This window comes from Castanea sativa, chromosome 4 (genome assembly GCF_040712315.1).
Source record: "Castanea sativa cultivar Marrone di Chiusa Pesio chromosome 4, ASM4071231v1".
Taxonomy (NCBI): Eukaryota; Viridiplantae; Streptophyta; class Magnoliopsida; order Fagales; family Fagaceae; genus Castanea; species Castanea sativa.
The window spans coordinates 15,834,308-15,847,227 of NC_134016.1; the positions used below are offsets into that span (position 1 = coordinate 15,834,308).

Consider the following 12,920-nt stretch of genomic DNA (forward strand, 5'->3'; position numbering starts at 1 on the left):
GTCTCGTTATGGGAGTGCACTGCCATCCTTTGGTTGAAGTGGCTCACGTGTTCCACCGGATCAGTCCGGCCATTGTAGATGGTAAAGGTGGGCTGGGTGAACCTCCTGGGAAGCCTTCCTCTCTCAATCCTCCGCGAAAACGGAGATTTAGAGAGTTGGTGCAACGCTCTACTCATGGTATCGTTGCCTAAGCCCCTAGAACGAAGCTTCTTACGTCTGCGAGTTGATTGGTCGTCCTCCTCGCTGGAGGATGTTGCGCTAGTGGGGGAATATGACCTTGAACTGTAGCCAACCCCCCTATCCTTCTCTGAGGAAGAACTAGACGAGGACGGAGAAACCTTACGTTTAGCACGGCGTAACTTCTTCTTCAAACGATTAATTTCCTTCTGCATGGATTTAGAGCCCTCATCGTGGGTAGTGCTACCCCCTCCTTGAGTATGGCTATCCCCTGGGTATTCTGTATGGACGCTTCCCTCACGATCCTTATGACGTTCAAGACGTTCGAAATGATCTTCCGGTTGTGATCCTTGTGACTCTGCATGGTGAGAGCCTAAGCCTGCCATAATATCTCTACTACTTCCAGACTAGATTTCCCACAGACGGCGCCAATTGTAAGTGCACAATTGCACCTGGACCCAAGAACAGTTATGGGCTCAGGCCCAATGAGTCTTAAACAATATGAATTTGTAGAGTGTGGGCTTGAAACCCAGGTTAGAAGTGTATGAGGATGAAATGACAAACTAAAGATTGCAAGTACTTGGAAACAAAAAGGAGTAATGTAAATAGGCCTCCTCGGACGTAAACCGAGAGCTGTTCTTATATTATATCTCTCTCTTTTTCCTTGTTCTTTTTAGGTTACAAAAAGTTCCTCTCCTTTTCTGTTCCAGGTCCCTCCTTAAATACTCCTCTTTTTAATACTTTATCCACGTGTTGCCCCCCAATTCCTCCCTTAGCCTAGATATTTCTTTTCTTAGTGCCTTTGAACAGTAACTAGAAGTTTCCCTTCCACTGTTTAAGTGTCACTTCCTCATTAATGCGGCCAGGGTGGTAGGTGCAGGGTCTTTAATGTGGAGGTAGCAGCCTTTACCTTTGATATTCTTCCAACATCGGCGCTTCTAGGACATTCAAGGGTTCTCTCCCTTTAACCATTGGTCTTGACCGTATCATTCCCTAATCTTTACCATGAAGTCTCAGGTTCTTTGATGTCAGTCCGAGGGGAAAACCATCCTCGGCTGGATCCTCGGATCCTCGGCGTATAGGCCGACCCATAGTACCAACAATCTCTAACCCCAGGGTCAGGTCGGCCTTCCTTAACAAGGCCCAAAAGGCCCACATTCCCACTAGGATCCTTTTGCCCCACACATTATATATGATTTATTAATTTAAGAGTTAATCATATATAATATATTAAAGTAAAAACTCAATTAAGAATCCAAATTAGTTTTTTAAGTGCACTCCAATTTTGTGGCAAATATCCTCCTGATTAAACTATAATTTGATGCTAAGTGTCATTCTAATTGAATTATAATTTAATGCCAAATATCTTTAGATTTCTTATCCACTTCAATTTCATGCCAAGTTTCTTTCCAATTATACTCTAATTTACCATCAATTATATTTATATATGCAAATTCTATACTTGGAAATTATAAATAGACTCAATTCAAACTTTAAAATTTTGAAAAAAAAAATTGTTTCTATATAATACTGTGAATGTGTATAATTGTGGTTATTTTTTATTGCAACCATGTAATCATTTATTGTCTCAAATACTAATCCCTATGAGTTAGCTGGTTTAGTTTTTAGAATTGCTATAAATTAAGTTGGATGATAGCAAGAGCCTTGTAGCTTAACTATTTACCCAAATCTAGTCATCCTTAGAGTTTGTTTGGTTGTGGGTGGATAGAACATGGAGAATGGATGGAAAAGTGAGAAAATAGAAGATATTTTAGTTTTTTTCTTATGATGTTAAATTAGGTTGGTATAAAAGTGGAGAGATAGATGACTCTTTTGTTTGGTTGAGAATAAAAAAGAGATGATAGAAAATGTAAATTGTATAAATTTACTCTTATACCCCTAGTACTAAGAAAAAAATAAAAAAAGGGGGAAAACTTATGGTAATATAGGGTGAAAAAGAAAGAAAAAGCAACATTGAATAAGATAAAAAGGGTAAATGGGTAATTTCTCATCAAATTCACTCCCTCCCTCCTATTTGGAAGAAAACCATTTCACCCTAAATTAGGGCTATCCAACGAGTAAAAGACCCGACCAAACCAACCAACCCGAAGCCCAGTGGGTGGACTCGAAGCACATGGTCGGTTAGATTCGGGTCCTTCTCTCACAAAAACCGAATATTTGGTTCGAGTAGCGGGTTAAGGGATTAAAAACCCATATAACCCACCTAGACCGAAAGTTTCAAATTTAAAATATATATATATATATATATATATCTTTTCAATTCTTTCTAGGTGAACACATGAAGACTGAAAGTGATATGACTAAACACTGACTTATTAAGCCTTACACGTTATCTAAAACTTACATGTAAAGACAAACTCATATCAAAATGGCTAAATTTCAAATAAAAAACAGAGTTTCAGAGGCTTCATACGTCTTGCACAGTTCCACTTCCACATGACCTCATATTTTTAAACTTAAGCCTCTCAATCCGCATCTCACTCTCTCATAATCTAATCTCCTTTCTCTCTTTATTGTATCTGTTCTCTCTAGTCTCTGTTCTTCACTCTACACTCTCTACACTCCTCTCCGAACCCTAGTTGTTGTTGTCGCTGCTGCCTCATCACCACACCTGACATTGTAGCTTCCTTACCTCACTCTCTCCATCATGGGTCAAGTCTTCTCAGCCTCTCGGTCTCAAGTATATTTTCTTCCTTTTTCATCTCTCTTTTTCTCTATTTTGATTTTTGAGATATGGGTTTATCATCTTGTTCAAATTATTTTAAACTTAAAGATTATAGTTGTGAGAAATTGCTTAGCCATAGAGTTGCATGTAGTCACTCTCTCTATGCTTTTCTATTTGATTCAAAGATTAAGGGACCAAAGCTAAGCAAGAGATTGGATTCAAAGATGAAACCCTAATTGTTTTGATTTAATTTTTTGGGTCAAAGACTTGAGTTATCACTTTTCAAGGATGAACCCCTAATTCAAAAAATTAAATCCTAACACAATTTTATTTTGTTTATCTGATTGTATTTTATTGCTCATTTGTTTGATTCATTTTGTTTATCTTGATTCCACTACAAAACATAGTATCCAATGTAGTCAATCTCTCTATACTTTTCTATTTGATTCAAAGATTAGGGGACCAAAACTGACCGAAAGATTGGATTCAAAGATAAAACCCTAATTGTTTTGATTTGATGACTAATCACTAATCGGGCAAGTTTCTGCCCTTACTGTTATTTCTATTGAGTTTCGTTTCTACTCTTTCTATTAATTTTTCTTACTACTATTATTGATAAATATCTCTTTGCCCTTTTTATTGTAGGAAGAAGGACATATTTTGTATATGAGGCAGATTTTTGGATGCATTTTTGGAAGTTGATATATTGCTTTTCTAACTTATAAATCAACTCTTGCTTATAGAAAGGAAAACTTATAGTTTATAGGTTTTCTTTTCAATAAGTCATGGACTTAACTATAAAGAATAGAGTAGTTGTTCATCAATGCTTTAGAAAAGATATTTTTTGGAAATACTTAGGTATTTCATAATTGTCACTAATGATATATACTGCTGGAAATATTGTAACTAGCCTACTGCCTTGGTAGTTTACTGCCTTATAGACTTGCGAGATGCTCTTTTTATCTATTGTTGCCATACTTGTTGTGTGTTTATGATTGATTTATTTGTTGGAATTTGTTTTCTAGAATTCGTTACATGTGTGGAATGGTGGGCAGATTTAACAAAATCAGATTGAGATGGGCTTTTATGCCTATGAAACTATTGTATTTTCTTGATTTGTTTCTAGTTTTTTAAGGTACTGCCCAGCTCTTAGGCTAAGGCATTTTGAAAATGTGCTATTATTTGTGTGATTTACAGGTGGTTAAAATGTGCTATTATTTGTGTTTTTACTTGTTTGCTATTTTGCCGAGGTTTTTACGAACTATTTTGTGTATTTGTTGTCATCATTTGTTTATATGTCGGAACTAGAAGCATTAAATTTAGACTGATATGGCTTGAAGACCTAAAAGATTCAAAGTTGTGTAGTAGCATACAAGCTAAGTTTGAAGGCCCAATTTGAAATAAATGATGTAAAAGGCATACATACAAGCTAAACTTGAAGGCCCAAATTGAAATAAATGATGTGAAAAGAGGCCTGTTTGATAAGGTTAAAAAAATATAAATCTTTGTGAAAAGTAAGCCCATTAATTTGGGCCAAAAAGGCCTGTAAAAATAGAATTAAAAAAAGTCAAGCAAATCCACAAAATTGGCCCAATTTGAAGCCCAAACCTGCCTAACCAACAAATCCAACCCGCAAAACACGCGGCCCAAACCACCAGGTCCGACCCATACGTTCGGTTGAGTGCGGGTAAAAAATTTAAGCCACCCAATCCGGACAAGTCGAGTACAAGTCAAGCCCAAACCCAATCCAACCAGACTCGTGAATAGCCCTACCCCAAATGGTGGAACTGGAAAGAGAATTCTTAGAATCCACCGTTTTTACAGTCTCCTTCCCTTTCCTTCTTGAACAAACACACTTTTTTCCCCTACTTTTTCTTCTCTCCTCTCCTCTTCCCACTTTTCTCCCTAAAATAAGGACCCTTAATAATTAGTTTGGTTTAGAATGCTAATGCATGTTAAGTCCTAACTTGGGCTAATTAATTTGGGATTAAGGTAGAGTACACAACGAGCTATAACTTGATAAAATATCCGGTTGGGCCATTGCACCAAGATGCTTTGCGTCCAAATTTGACACAGACCACATGATGTGCGGCCCACGCATCTTTCACGCCTTCTACGGTGTTACCTATGAAAGGCTTTTATCTTTTTCTATTTTCTTTTATTTTTTATTTATATTTTGGTGCTTGCTTGTTCGTACCCTTAAAATATCTCATTGAATTTACTTTTACTTTTACTTTTCTTTTTTTTCCTTTTTAAAATTATTTTATTAATGTTTTGTTTTAAGAATGAATGAATAATACAAAAACGCCATACAGAAGGACCATGCATTTGGCATAAAATTTTATAAACTTTATACAAAAATACAACTCTATAAACAATTTTAAAAATACTGTATGACTTCATAAACGTTTTGCACAAATTCAAATCTTTTCAAACCATTTTAGAAAGTACGCTACAATTGACTTTAGGTGACAACAATTTTAGCTAATATCATAACTTCTAGTCACAATCTCTATTATTATTTAGCAGCTTGAATTGGATAAGAGTATAATGAGTGCCACATTTAGTGTGCATCTGGGAGGGGCTGAAACGACCAGCGTCTGCGTTTCAGCCCCTTCCCTTTTCTTTTCTTTTTTCTTTTTTCTTTTTTTTTCAATAGGACGCGTATTGTATACTGTTCATTAGCTATGAACAGTGATTTTTAGATTAATAAACAGTGATTTTAAGCGTGAACAGTGTTTTTTACACATTAAAAAATTATTTTGCTACAATATTTTTCAGTTTTTAATTTTCAGTTTTAGCTACATCTAAACGGACCTTTAATCATTATTTTAATTTATGATTTTAGTATTAAGAGAATTGTAGCTCAATTGGCACTTCTTTCTTGGTATTTTTAACATGAATGTCCAAATACAAATCTCACTTCTCCCAATTATTGAATTAACAATAAAGAAATAAAAACTCCCAATTTTAGTTAAATAAGTTGAAATTGTCAGTAATCATAGGCTAATCTTAATCAACAAAACACATATTTCAGTTTGAAGTTAAGCTTGTCCAAATTGGACTTTAAAAAAGGAGGATTCATCATCAGATATCGTGCCTATAAGTGATTGTCATTGACCTAATCTGCTAGACACAATGTGTGTTATTGGACTTGTTTCGTTACCAAATTGAGTTTTAGATGAGTGGCGAGCAATATCAAAGGGGTTACTCATTTGTTGATACAGTTAATATTACTTATTTATTATTATTGGAGTAGCTTTGCTATTGATGGAGTACTTCACCAGCAAGACCCCAAATAAATAATAATAATAATAATAATAATAATAATAATAATTCTGGTTGGTCTTAGAGAAATGAAATTCTGTAAGGATGAAAATCACATGCAAGAAATTTGATTAGAGTGAAAAGGGTTTGCATTGTCTCACTAATCAAATTTCCTTTGATCCAGGCGTGAATGGATTGCCCTCTATTATAGACATCAATATGCTTCTTCATGGAGAGTTAAAACACTTTGTGAGCTTCTCTTAACACCAATGCAAGTCCTCTTAAAGTGTTGCATTGTGTCCCTAATCAAATTTCCTGCATGAGAATATCACCCACTTCTCTAGAAGAAAAATTGGAAATCAAGTGTATAGATACACCATTGTCAGGGTGTGATTACACCTACAACACTAACATTTCTTTTGAGAGAGAGAGAGAGAGAGAGAGGCATGTGTTGCTGTTAAGGCTGTAAACTGACTGAATTGAGCCAAATATTAAAAATCCAAGAGCAGCACATTTATTTTATTCGAAAAAGTGTCAAGTTTAAGTTTATTACTAAATAAAATTATTTGTTTAACTTAGTTCATTTTTTGTCAAACAAATTCGAGTTTATTTATAAGTAACTTAATTAACTTATTCTTTTTCCACAATAAACATTACAAATTAATTTTTTTTTACCTCTTTACAAATCTATATTAATAATTAATAACTAAATTATAGTTAAAATTATATTTTTTGAGTTAATTAGATAAAATGATTTTTTTCGTTTATGAAACTATAAAAATTAGATTCATCAATATTGCATTTATATTATCAATAAATCACAAATAATAATTTAATATGTTATTAACTTTTTTACAAACTTTTAAATTCAATCTTAAGTATATATTTATATATTTTTATAATGTATACATATAAATATATAATACTATATATATGTAAATCGTGCTCTATGCTCATAAGTGTACTTGAAAACACATTATTATGTTTGAATTTGACTCGTTTAATAATCAAGCCTAAACTTGATTTAGAAATCAACTCATTTACTAAATAAACGAATATAAATAAAGTTTTTCCCAAGCTAAGTCTATATGTTATTATAAAAATTTCAATTCATTTACAGTCTTAGCTGTCATCTACCAAAAGCATCATCGTTGATGGAGGAGGGTTGCCTAAAGATGGGGAGAGATGTGAGGCAGGTGTAAGACAGAATGGGGCAAAGGCGAGGAACAAGAGATGTTAGAGAAATGAAAAATGGTTCTTTCATACAAAATAAAATCATGACTTCCACCTCTTAAGTTCAATTTTTTCAAATTAAATTGTGAGTTGAAGTCAAGTTTTCAAATGTGACACGCCTTTCTATTTACCTCAGCCTACCAAGTCAGCATGTAAATCTTAAATTCAAGCCATGATTTCACCAATGGCTTACTTCAAGCTGTTCACAAAGCAACTAGAAAAGTAAACTTTGGGGGTTTAAATTGATAGTCCAATAACAATGACATTGTTTGCGATGTCTTATATTTGTCACTCGAACTTCATCCTCCCCTCCCCATTATCTACCTATTACAAATAGAAAAATAACTTCTAAGCTAGACCTCCCCATACATCTTAAGTCCGTAAGCATAAAAAGAAGATGATGCTTCAATTTCTTCAGGTTTTTTTTTTTTAATAATATAAATTATTTCTTGTAGCTAAAGATTAATTGCATGCCTTCCATGGAATGGAAGAGCTTTGATTTTTGAGAAAATATGGAGACACCGGGCAAACTTTGATAGTTCTTTTGTTCTCATAAAGGAAGAGGAGGCTCTCACTCTGTCATTGTAAGAGCCAACTTGTTTGGCTTGCATAATTAGGCTTGATTCAGTCCAAAACTTTTGCGTATGAACCCCAAAAAGAGTGAATTGAGACAACTTATAAAGTTATAACCACTGTGCTTTAAAAAGAAATAGTTGTAACTACTATAGTAATTTTATCTCAAAAAAAGAAAAAAGAAAAAAACTATTATATATTGTATAATTTCATACTACAACTTTTTTCTTTTTCTTTTCTGGTTCTGATTGTACAAACACTACATACAGAAAACAAAGCAACTAACAGACAAACTTTCACAGCTGGTACCATATAAAATTTAGCCTTTTTTGACTTCCTGAGGATGAATTCAAACATCAAACCGGATTAAGAGAGAGCAAGTCAGACAAGCATGAAATCTTGAGATGTTACTTTAATGCGTTCAGATAGATCTTATGGCACATAATAATTTGTAGAGCTGTAATAATGGTTTTATTATCATAGTCTATTATGATATGACTAGCTGTGAAAGCCTTTAGTAAAAATTTACTTCTCTAATTGTTGAAGAGTACTACCAATGATGACAAGGTTGAAATTGGGTATATGATTCCTTGTAACAACTACAGTAGCTCCAGTTTTTCTTGTGGAATATAAAACTGCATCAAAATTAACCTCCACTCAATTGGATGGAGGCTACTTGATGCAAACACAAAATATAGGCCTTCAATTATGCATACTTATGGGCCTAAGAGCAAAAACAAGACAGCCCACCCTATGGTCTTGTGGATGAAGCCTACTAATAATTGGGCTTCAAATCCTATTAAGCCCAATCATTTAATAATTAAGGTTTCTTTTATGTAGTTTGTTATTCTTTATTTAAGCATAATTTTCAAGGTAATTTTTTGGATTGATGTTCACTCCAGCAATGCTTGGGGTCCTACGTTTTATCCCTTTTTCCGTTGGCTTTTTTGTTTTTTTTTTTTGTTTTTTGTTAAATTTGTTTTTGTTTAGTTTTGGTATCATTTAATTAGAGTTTTTTTATATACATATTTTGTTATTCATTATTAAGGTAATTACACTCTACTCCTTTGAGGTTTAAGAGAATAACACTCTACTACAAACTTAAAGATAAGAAACACTTTCCTCCATTGACATGACCAAACTTTGTTAAATTGATATTAAAAATGTTGTGCACTATCTTACTTTCTTACTTAATGACAGGCTTCCAAAATTATTATCCATTTCGGTATTAAAATTCATTGTTTTGAATTTTTAAATAAAGAGTATTTTAAAATATTCAAAATGACTTTTTCTTTTTCTTTTTTCTTTTTTCAACTAGCTAAGAAGAGATTTATTGATGTAAATTTTTTGGTGCTTCATAAATTTTGCATTTTAATTATATATTTATTAGTTACGTTTTTACTAATCATGGTTAAACTTTGTTAAAGAAAATCTTTTAAAATTTTAAAATATTCCATTATTAATATTAAACAAAAAGGGGAAGTGTTATTTTCTTCAACTGTGTGAGGTGAATGGTTTTTTCCTTCTACTTTAAGTAGAGTGTCATTTCCTCAAATCTCAAAGAAGTGGAGTGTAGTTACGCCTTCTTTATTTAAGCACAATTATCAATTTTGTAAGAAAATGTTTTTCTTAATGGTAATAAAGCTTTCTTCAGTTTTATGATTGGTGCCGACTCAAGCTGTGCTTGGTGCTAATTCCAAGTAACCCTAGGTGAAGACATCTAGGTTTTATCCCTTATATGATATTTCAATGTTTATTTTCGAGTAAAATTGTTTTCTGTTGTCCAGCTGCGTCACTGCCAATAAGTGGGAGAGCTTGACAAATTTCTTGTGGTTTGATGCAGGTTGCAACTGACTTTGTTTTTGCAGAGATGAGGCACTTGCTTGAGAGTATACTACAAAAAGTTTTTGAGCTCAGTTAATTCATCACAAAATGAAATTGATTTCCACCCATACATCTTTAGTCCACAATTTAACATAAAAGAAAAAGATGCTTAATTAATGTTTACCAAAAATTTTATTAAAAAAAATCTCAATTAATGTTCCTTTTTCTTCTTTTAATTGCATATATGAATAGACTACTTCTTGTGGGCAAAGCATTAGTATGACATACCTTTTGAACGAATAGCTTGACTTTTGAGACAATTTGGAGACCCTGTACGTGGTTTCCATGGTCCTTTTGAATGCATAAAGGAAGATCAACTTGATGAATTTCGATTAAAAACCAAGATATATTTTATATAGACAATCAAATATCATAGATTCATAGTTCATGCATAAAATTTTACAAATAAGAGTTTAAAAAAATGCCTTTTGATTTACCAGATTGGTGACTTCTATTGGAAGCACAGTCATCTGACCTAATGAGCCATTTAAATGGAATAATGATTTCATTTCTGTGGCATTCGGAAATGATGCAGCAGGGCACAGCCACCCTCCTATGAATTTACAAATTCAGTTGAAAGAGATGAGCCTTAAGAAAAATTTATACGATTTTTGGGTATAAAGATAGGAAGGAAGTATTGACCATTGATTTGTCAGTCTCAAACGACTTCGGGTTGGAGAAGATTGAAGTGAAAAGTTTTTTGTAATGAGATCATTGAAAAGCATCTATATCTCTCTTTAAGATGATTGAAAAGCATATTTGTTATTTACTTTGATGAAGCAAAGGTTCGTCAGTTGTAGTGAGTTCGTCCGGATAGGGCTAGGCGCTCTCCTGCGTCACAGTGGAAGTAAGAGCTCGCTAAAATGGTCACCGGTGTGGTGCCTGCTACAACGCCTCCGATGCCAAAGTTAGTACCAAGGAATTCTTATAACAATAGGTCAGAATAACTCAGTATAGCTTGTGATTATGTGTGTACCTCTTGTTGGCGATGTGACGACTTTATATATGTTCCTCTGGATTCTAGCCGTTGTGACATTAATGTCTTTCTTGGTAACGCTTCTTGCTAAGTAATGGGTTTTTAATATGCCCTCAACGGTCTATTCAGCTGGTGTTGTAACCGCCTGAGGCATTATTGGGGGCATTGAATGATCCTGGTATCCTCGTCGGTGATGTGGATACCTGCTTTGGTTCGTCTAAGGGAGTGGTATCGTCTACAGTATTGAACTTGTCTGTAGTTGATTTCGTCAGTCCCATCATACTTGATTATATTTTCATTGAGACGAGGCAAGTTTGTTCAAAGAATTGGAAATCTTGTTCATAATAGATAGGGAGGCCTTTTCAAGTAGTTCTTGTTTTGAAATTATTAATTTGCCTTCTCTAATGGGTTGAACACACTATTTTATGTGCGGATGTATAGTGATTTCTTTTTATTTTCCTTGTGTTGTAAACTTTAGAGGTGCAATCCCCTATGTCCGGATCCATTATAGCCTTCTTAAAATTGAAACTATGTCTCAAAAAAAATTGAAACTAATTGGCTTTAGAGAGTTGAGGTTTTTTTTTTTTTTTTTTTGGTGGGTAAGGTGTGGATCTGTATATGCTGTTGAAAGGTGTAGATGCTCATTTTTCTTTTTTTTTACGAGCCTAGCAGGGAAGTAGGCTTAAAGTCAGGGGGCAAAAGAAAGTAGTATGGAGTGTCATTAAGCTAAGTGGCAAGAATAATGGATAATGGGTCTAAAAAAGCAAATAAATAGATCCTGAAGAAGTAAGTGGGCCTAAAAAGGCCCGGAAGAAAGTAACAACAAACCCATGGGCTATATGGATGTGGAAAAGAGAGAATAGGCCACGGCTGCTACAGCAGGCCCAAAGTAGTGCAAATAAAAAAAGTAAGGGGCTATGGAAAACCCATGAACTCCAAGGTAAAGGTGAGAAATACTTGGGCCAAGAAAGTCCAAGAAGTTATTAAAAACCCATGGGAAACATTTAAAGTAGAAAAAAGGGTCAAGGATGCCCAAGAGAATAAGTGGGCCAAGGACGCCCAAATGAAAGTAGGCGGGACAACGGGAGCCCACAAGTAGCAAAGGGCCCAGTGAGATCATTAGGCCTTCGAAGAAAGGATAAACAGAAAAGGTCTAAAATGGCCCAGCAGGCTTGGGTCAGGTAGACCTCACTGCAGGCACAACAGAACTGTGTGGCAGGAAACAAGTAACAGGAGCTGGGAATAAAGGCTTGGAACGGCCCACAACCAGGCAAGGCCCAACCCTTAGGAGATGCAGGCCATAAATAAGGAGTCAGGTGAAACAGCCCATGCTGAAAGAAGCCAAAAACAAGTAGCAGACTAGGCAGTTTATTGTTTAAACCACGGCAGACAGATGAACAGCAGGCAGAATTTTGAACAAGCATGAAGGCAAAGCACGCGCAAGGCCCAGACACCACCAGCCTGTACCCAGCTAATATAGGAAATGGTGAGGTCATGGGTCAGAGGTAAAGGGGGTATGGTCTGGCGGTGGGGAAGGGGAAAGACCCATTTTCATGTTTTCTGCTTAAGCTCTTTTGGAAGTACTGTCCTGCTGGGATGACATACTATCCAAAAGAGGTAAGGCTGGGTGGGAACCACCAGGTGCATGCCGTGAGAGATTGAGGGAAGGAAAGTATTCACACTGTGGCAAGTAAGAATGCCACAAGGAGCAAGCAAAACGAAAAAGGCTTTCTCTGACTGAGTCGGAGGGGCGCTGGCTGGGTGACTGACCAATTAGTGACGGTCGGCAAAAGAACCTATGCCAGACAAAAACGGTTAAGGGTTAAAATGGTAAAAAGCCAAGCACGGGTGACCCTATATAAGGAGCCCTACTGTGCACGACTAGGGACAGACGGGGGGAAAACCTCTGTAAGATAGTCGCTAGAATCACAAAAACAGGGGAGCGAGAGAAACAAGAAGAATAAGAGAGAAAGAATAAAAAGAGAGTAAAAACAAGAAAGAAAAAAACAAAAGAAAACAGAATAAGAAAAGAAGTGAGAGAGAGGTAGAGGGAATAGAGTGATTGGCATGCACCGAATGGGTTAATCTCCCTCTCCCCTTCCAACCCATGCTCTCTGGTAATAG

The 12,920-nt window shown here is 35.2% G+C and overlaps 1 long non-coding RNA gene across 1 annotated transcript; it reads left to right on the top strand.

Moving 5' to 3' along the window:
- Window positions 1–2,677: 2,677 nt before the first annotated feature.
- On the top strand, window positions 2,678–3,849 carry LOC142632099 (uncharacterized). The gene is made up of 2 exons (XR_012843728.1): window positions 2,678–2,878; window positions 3,509–3,849. It is a non-coding gene; the product is annotated as an uncharacterized LOC142632099 (long non-coding RNA).
- Window positions 3,850–12,920: the final 9,071 nt, after the last annotated feature.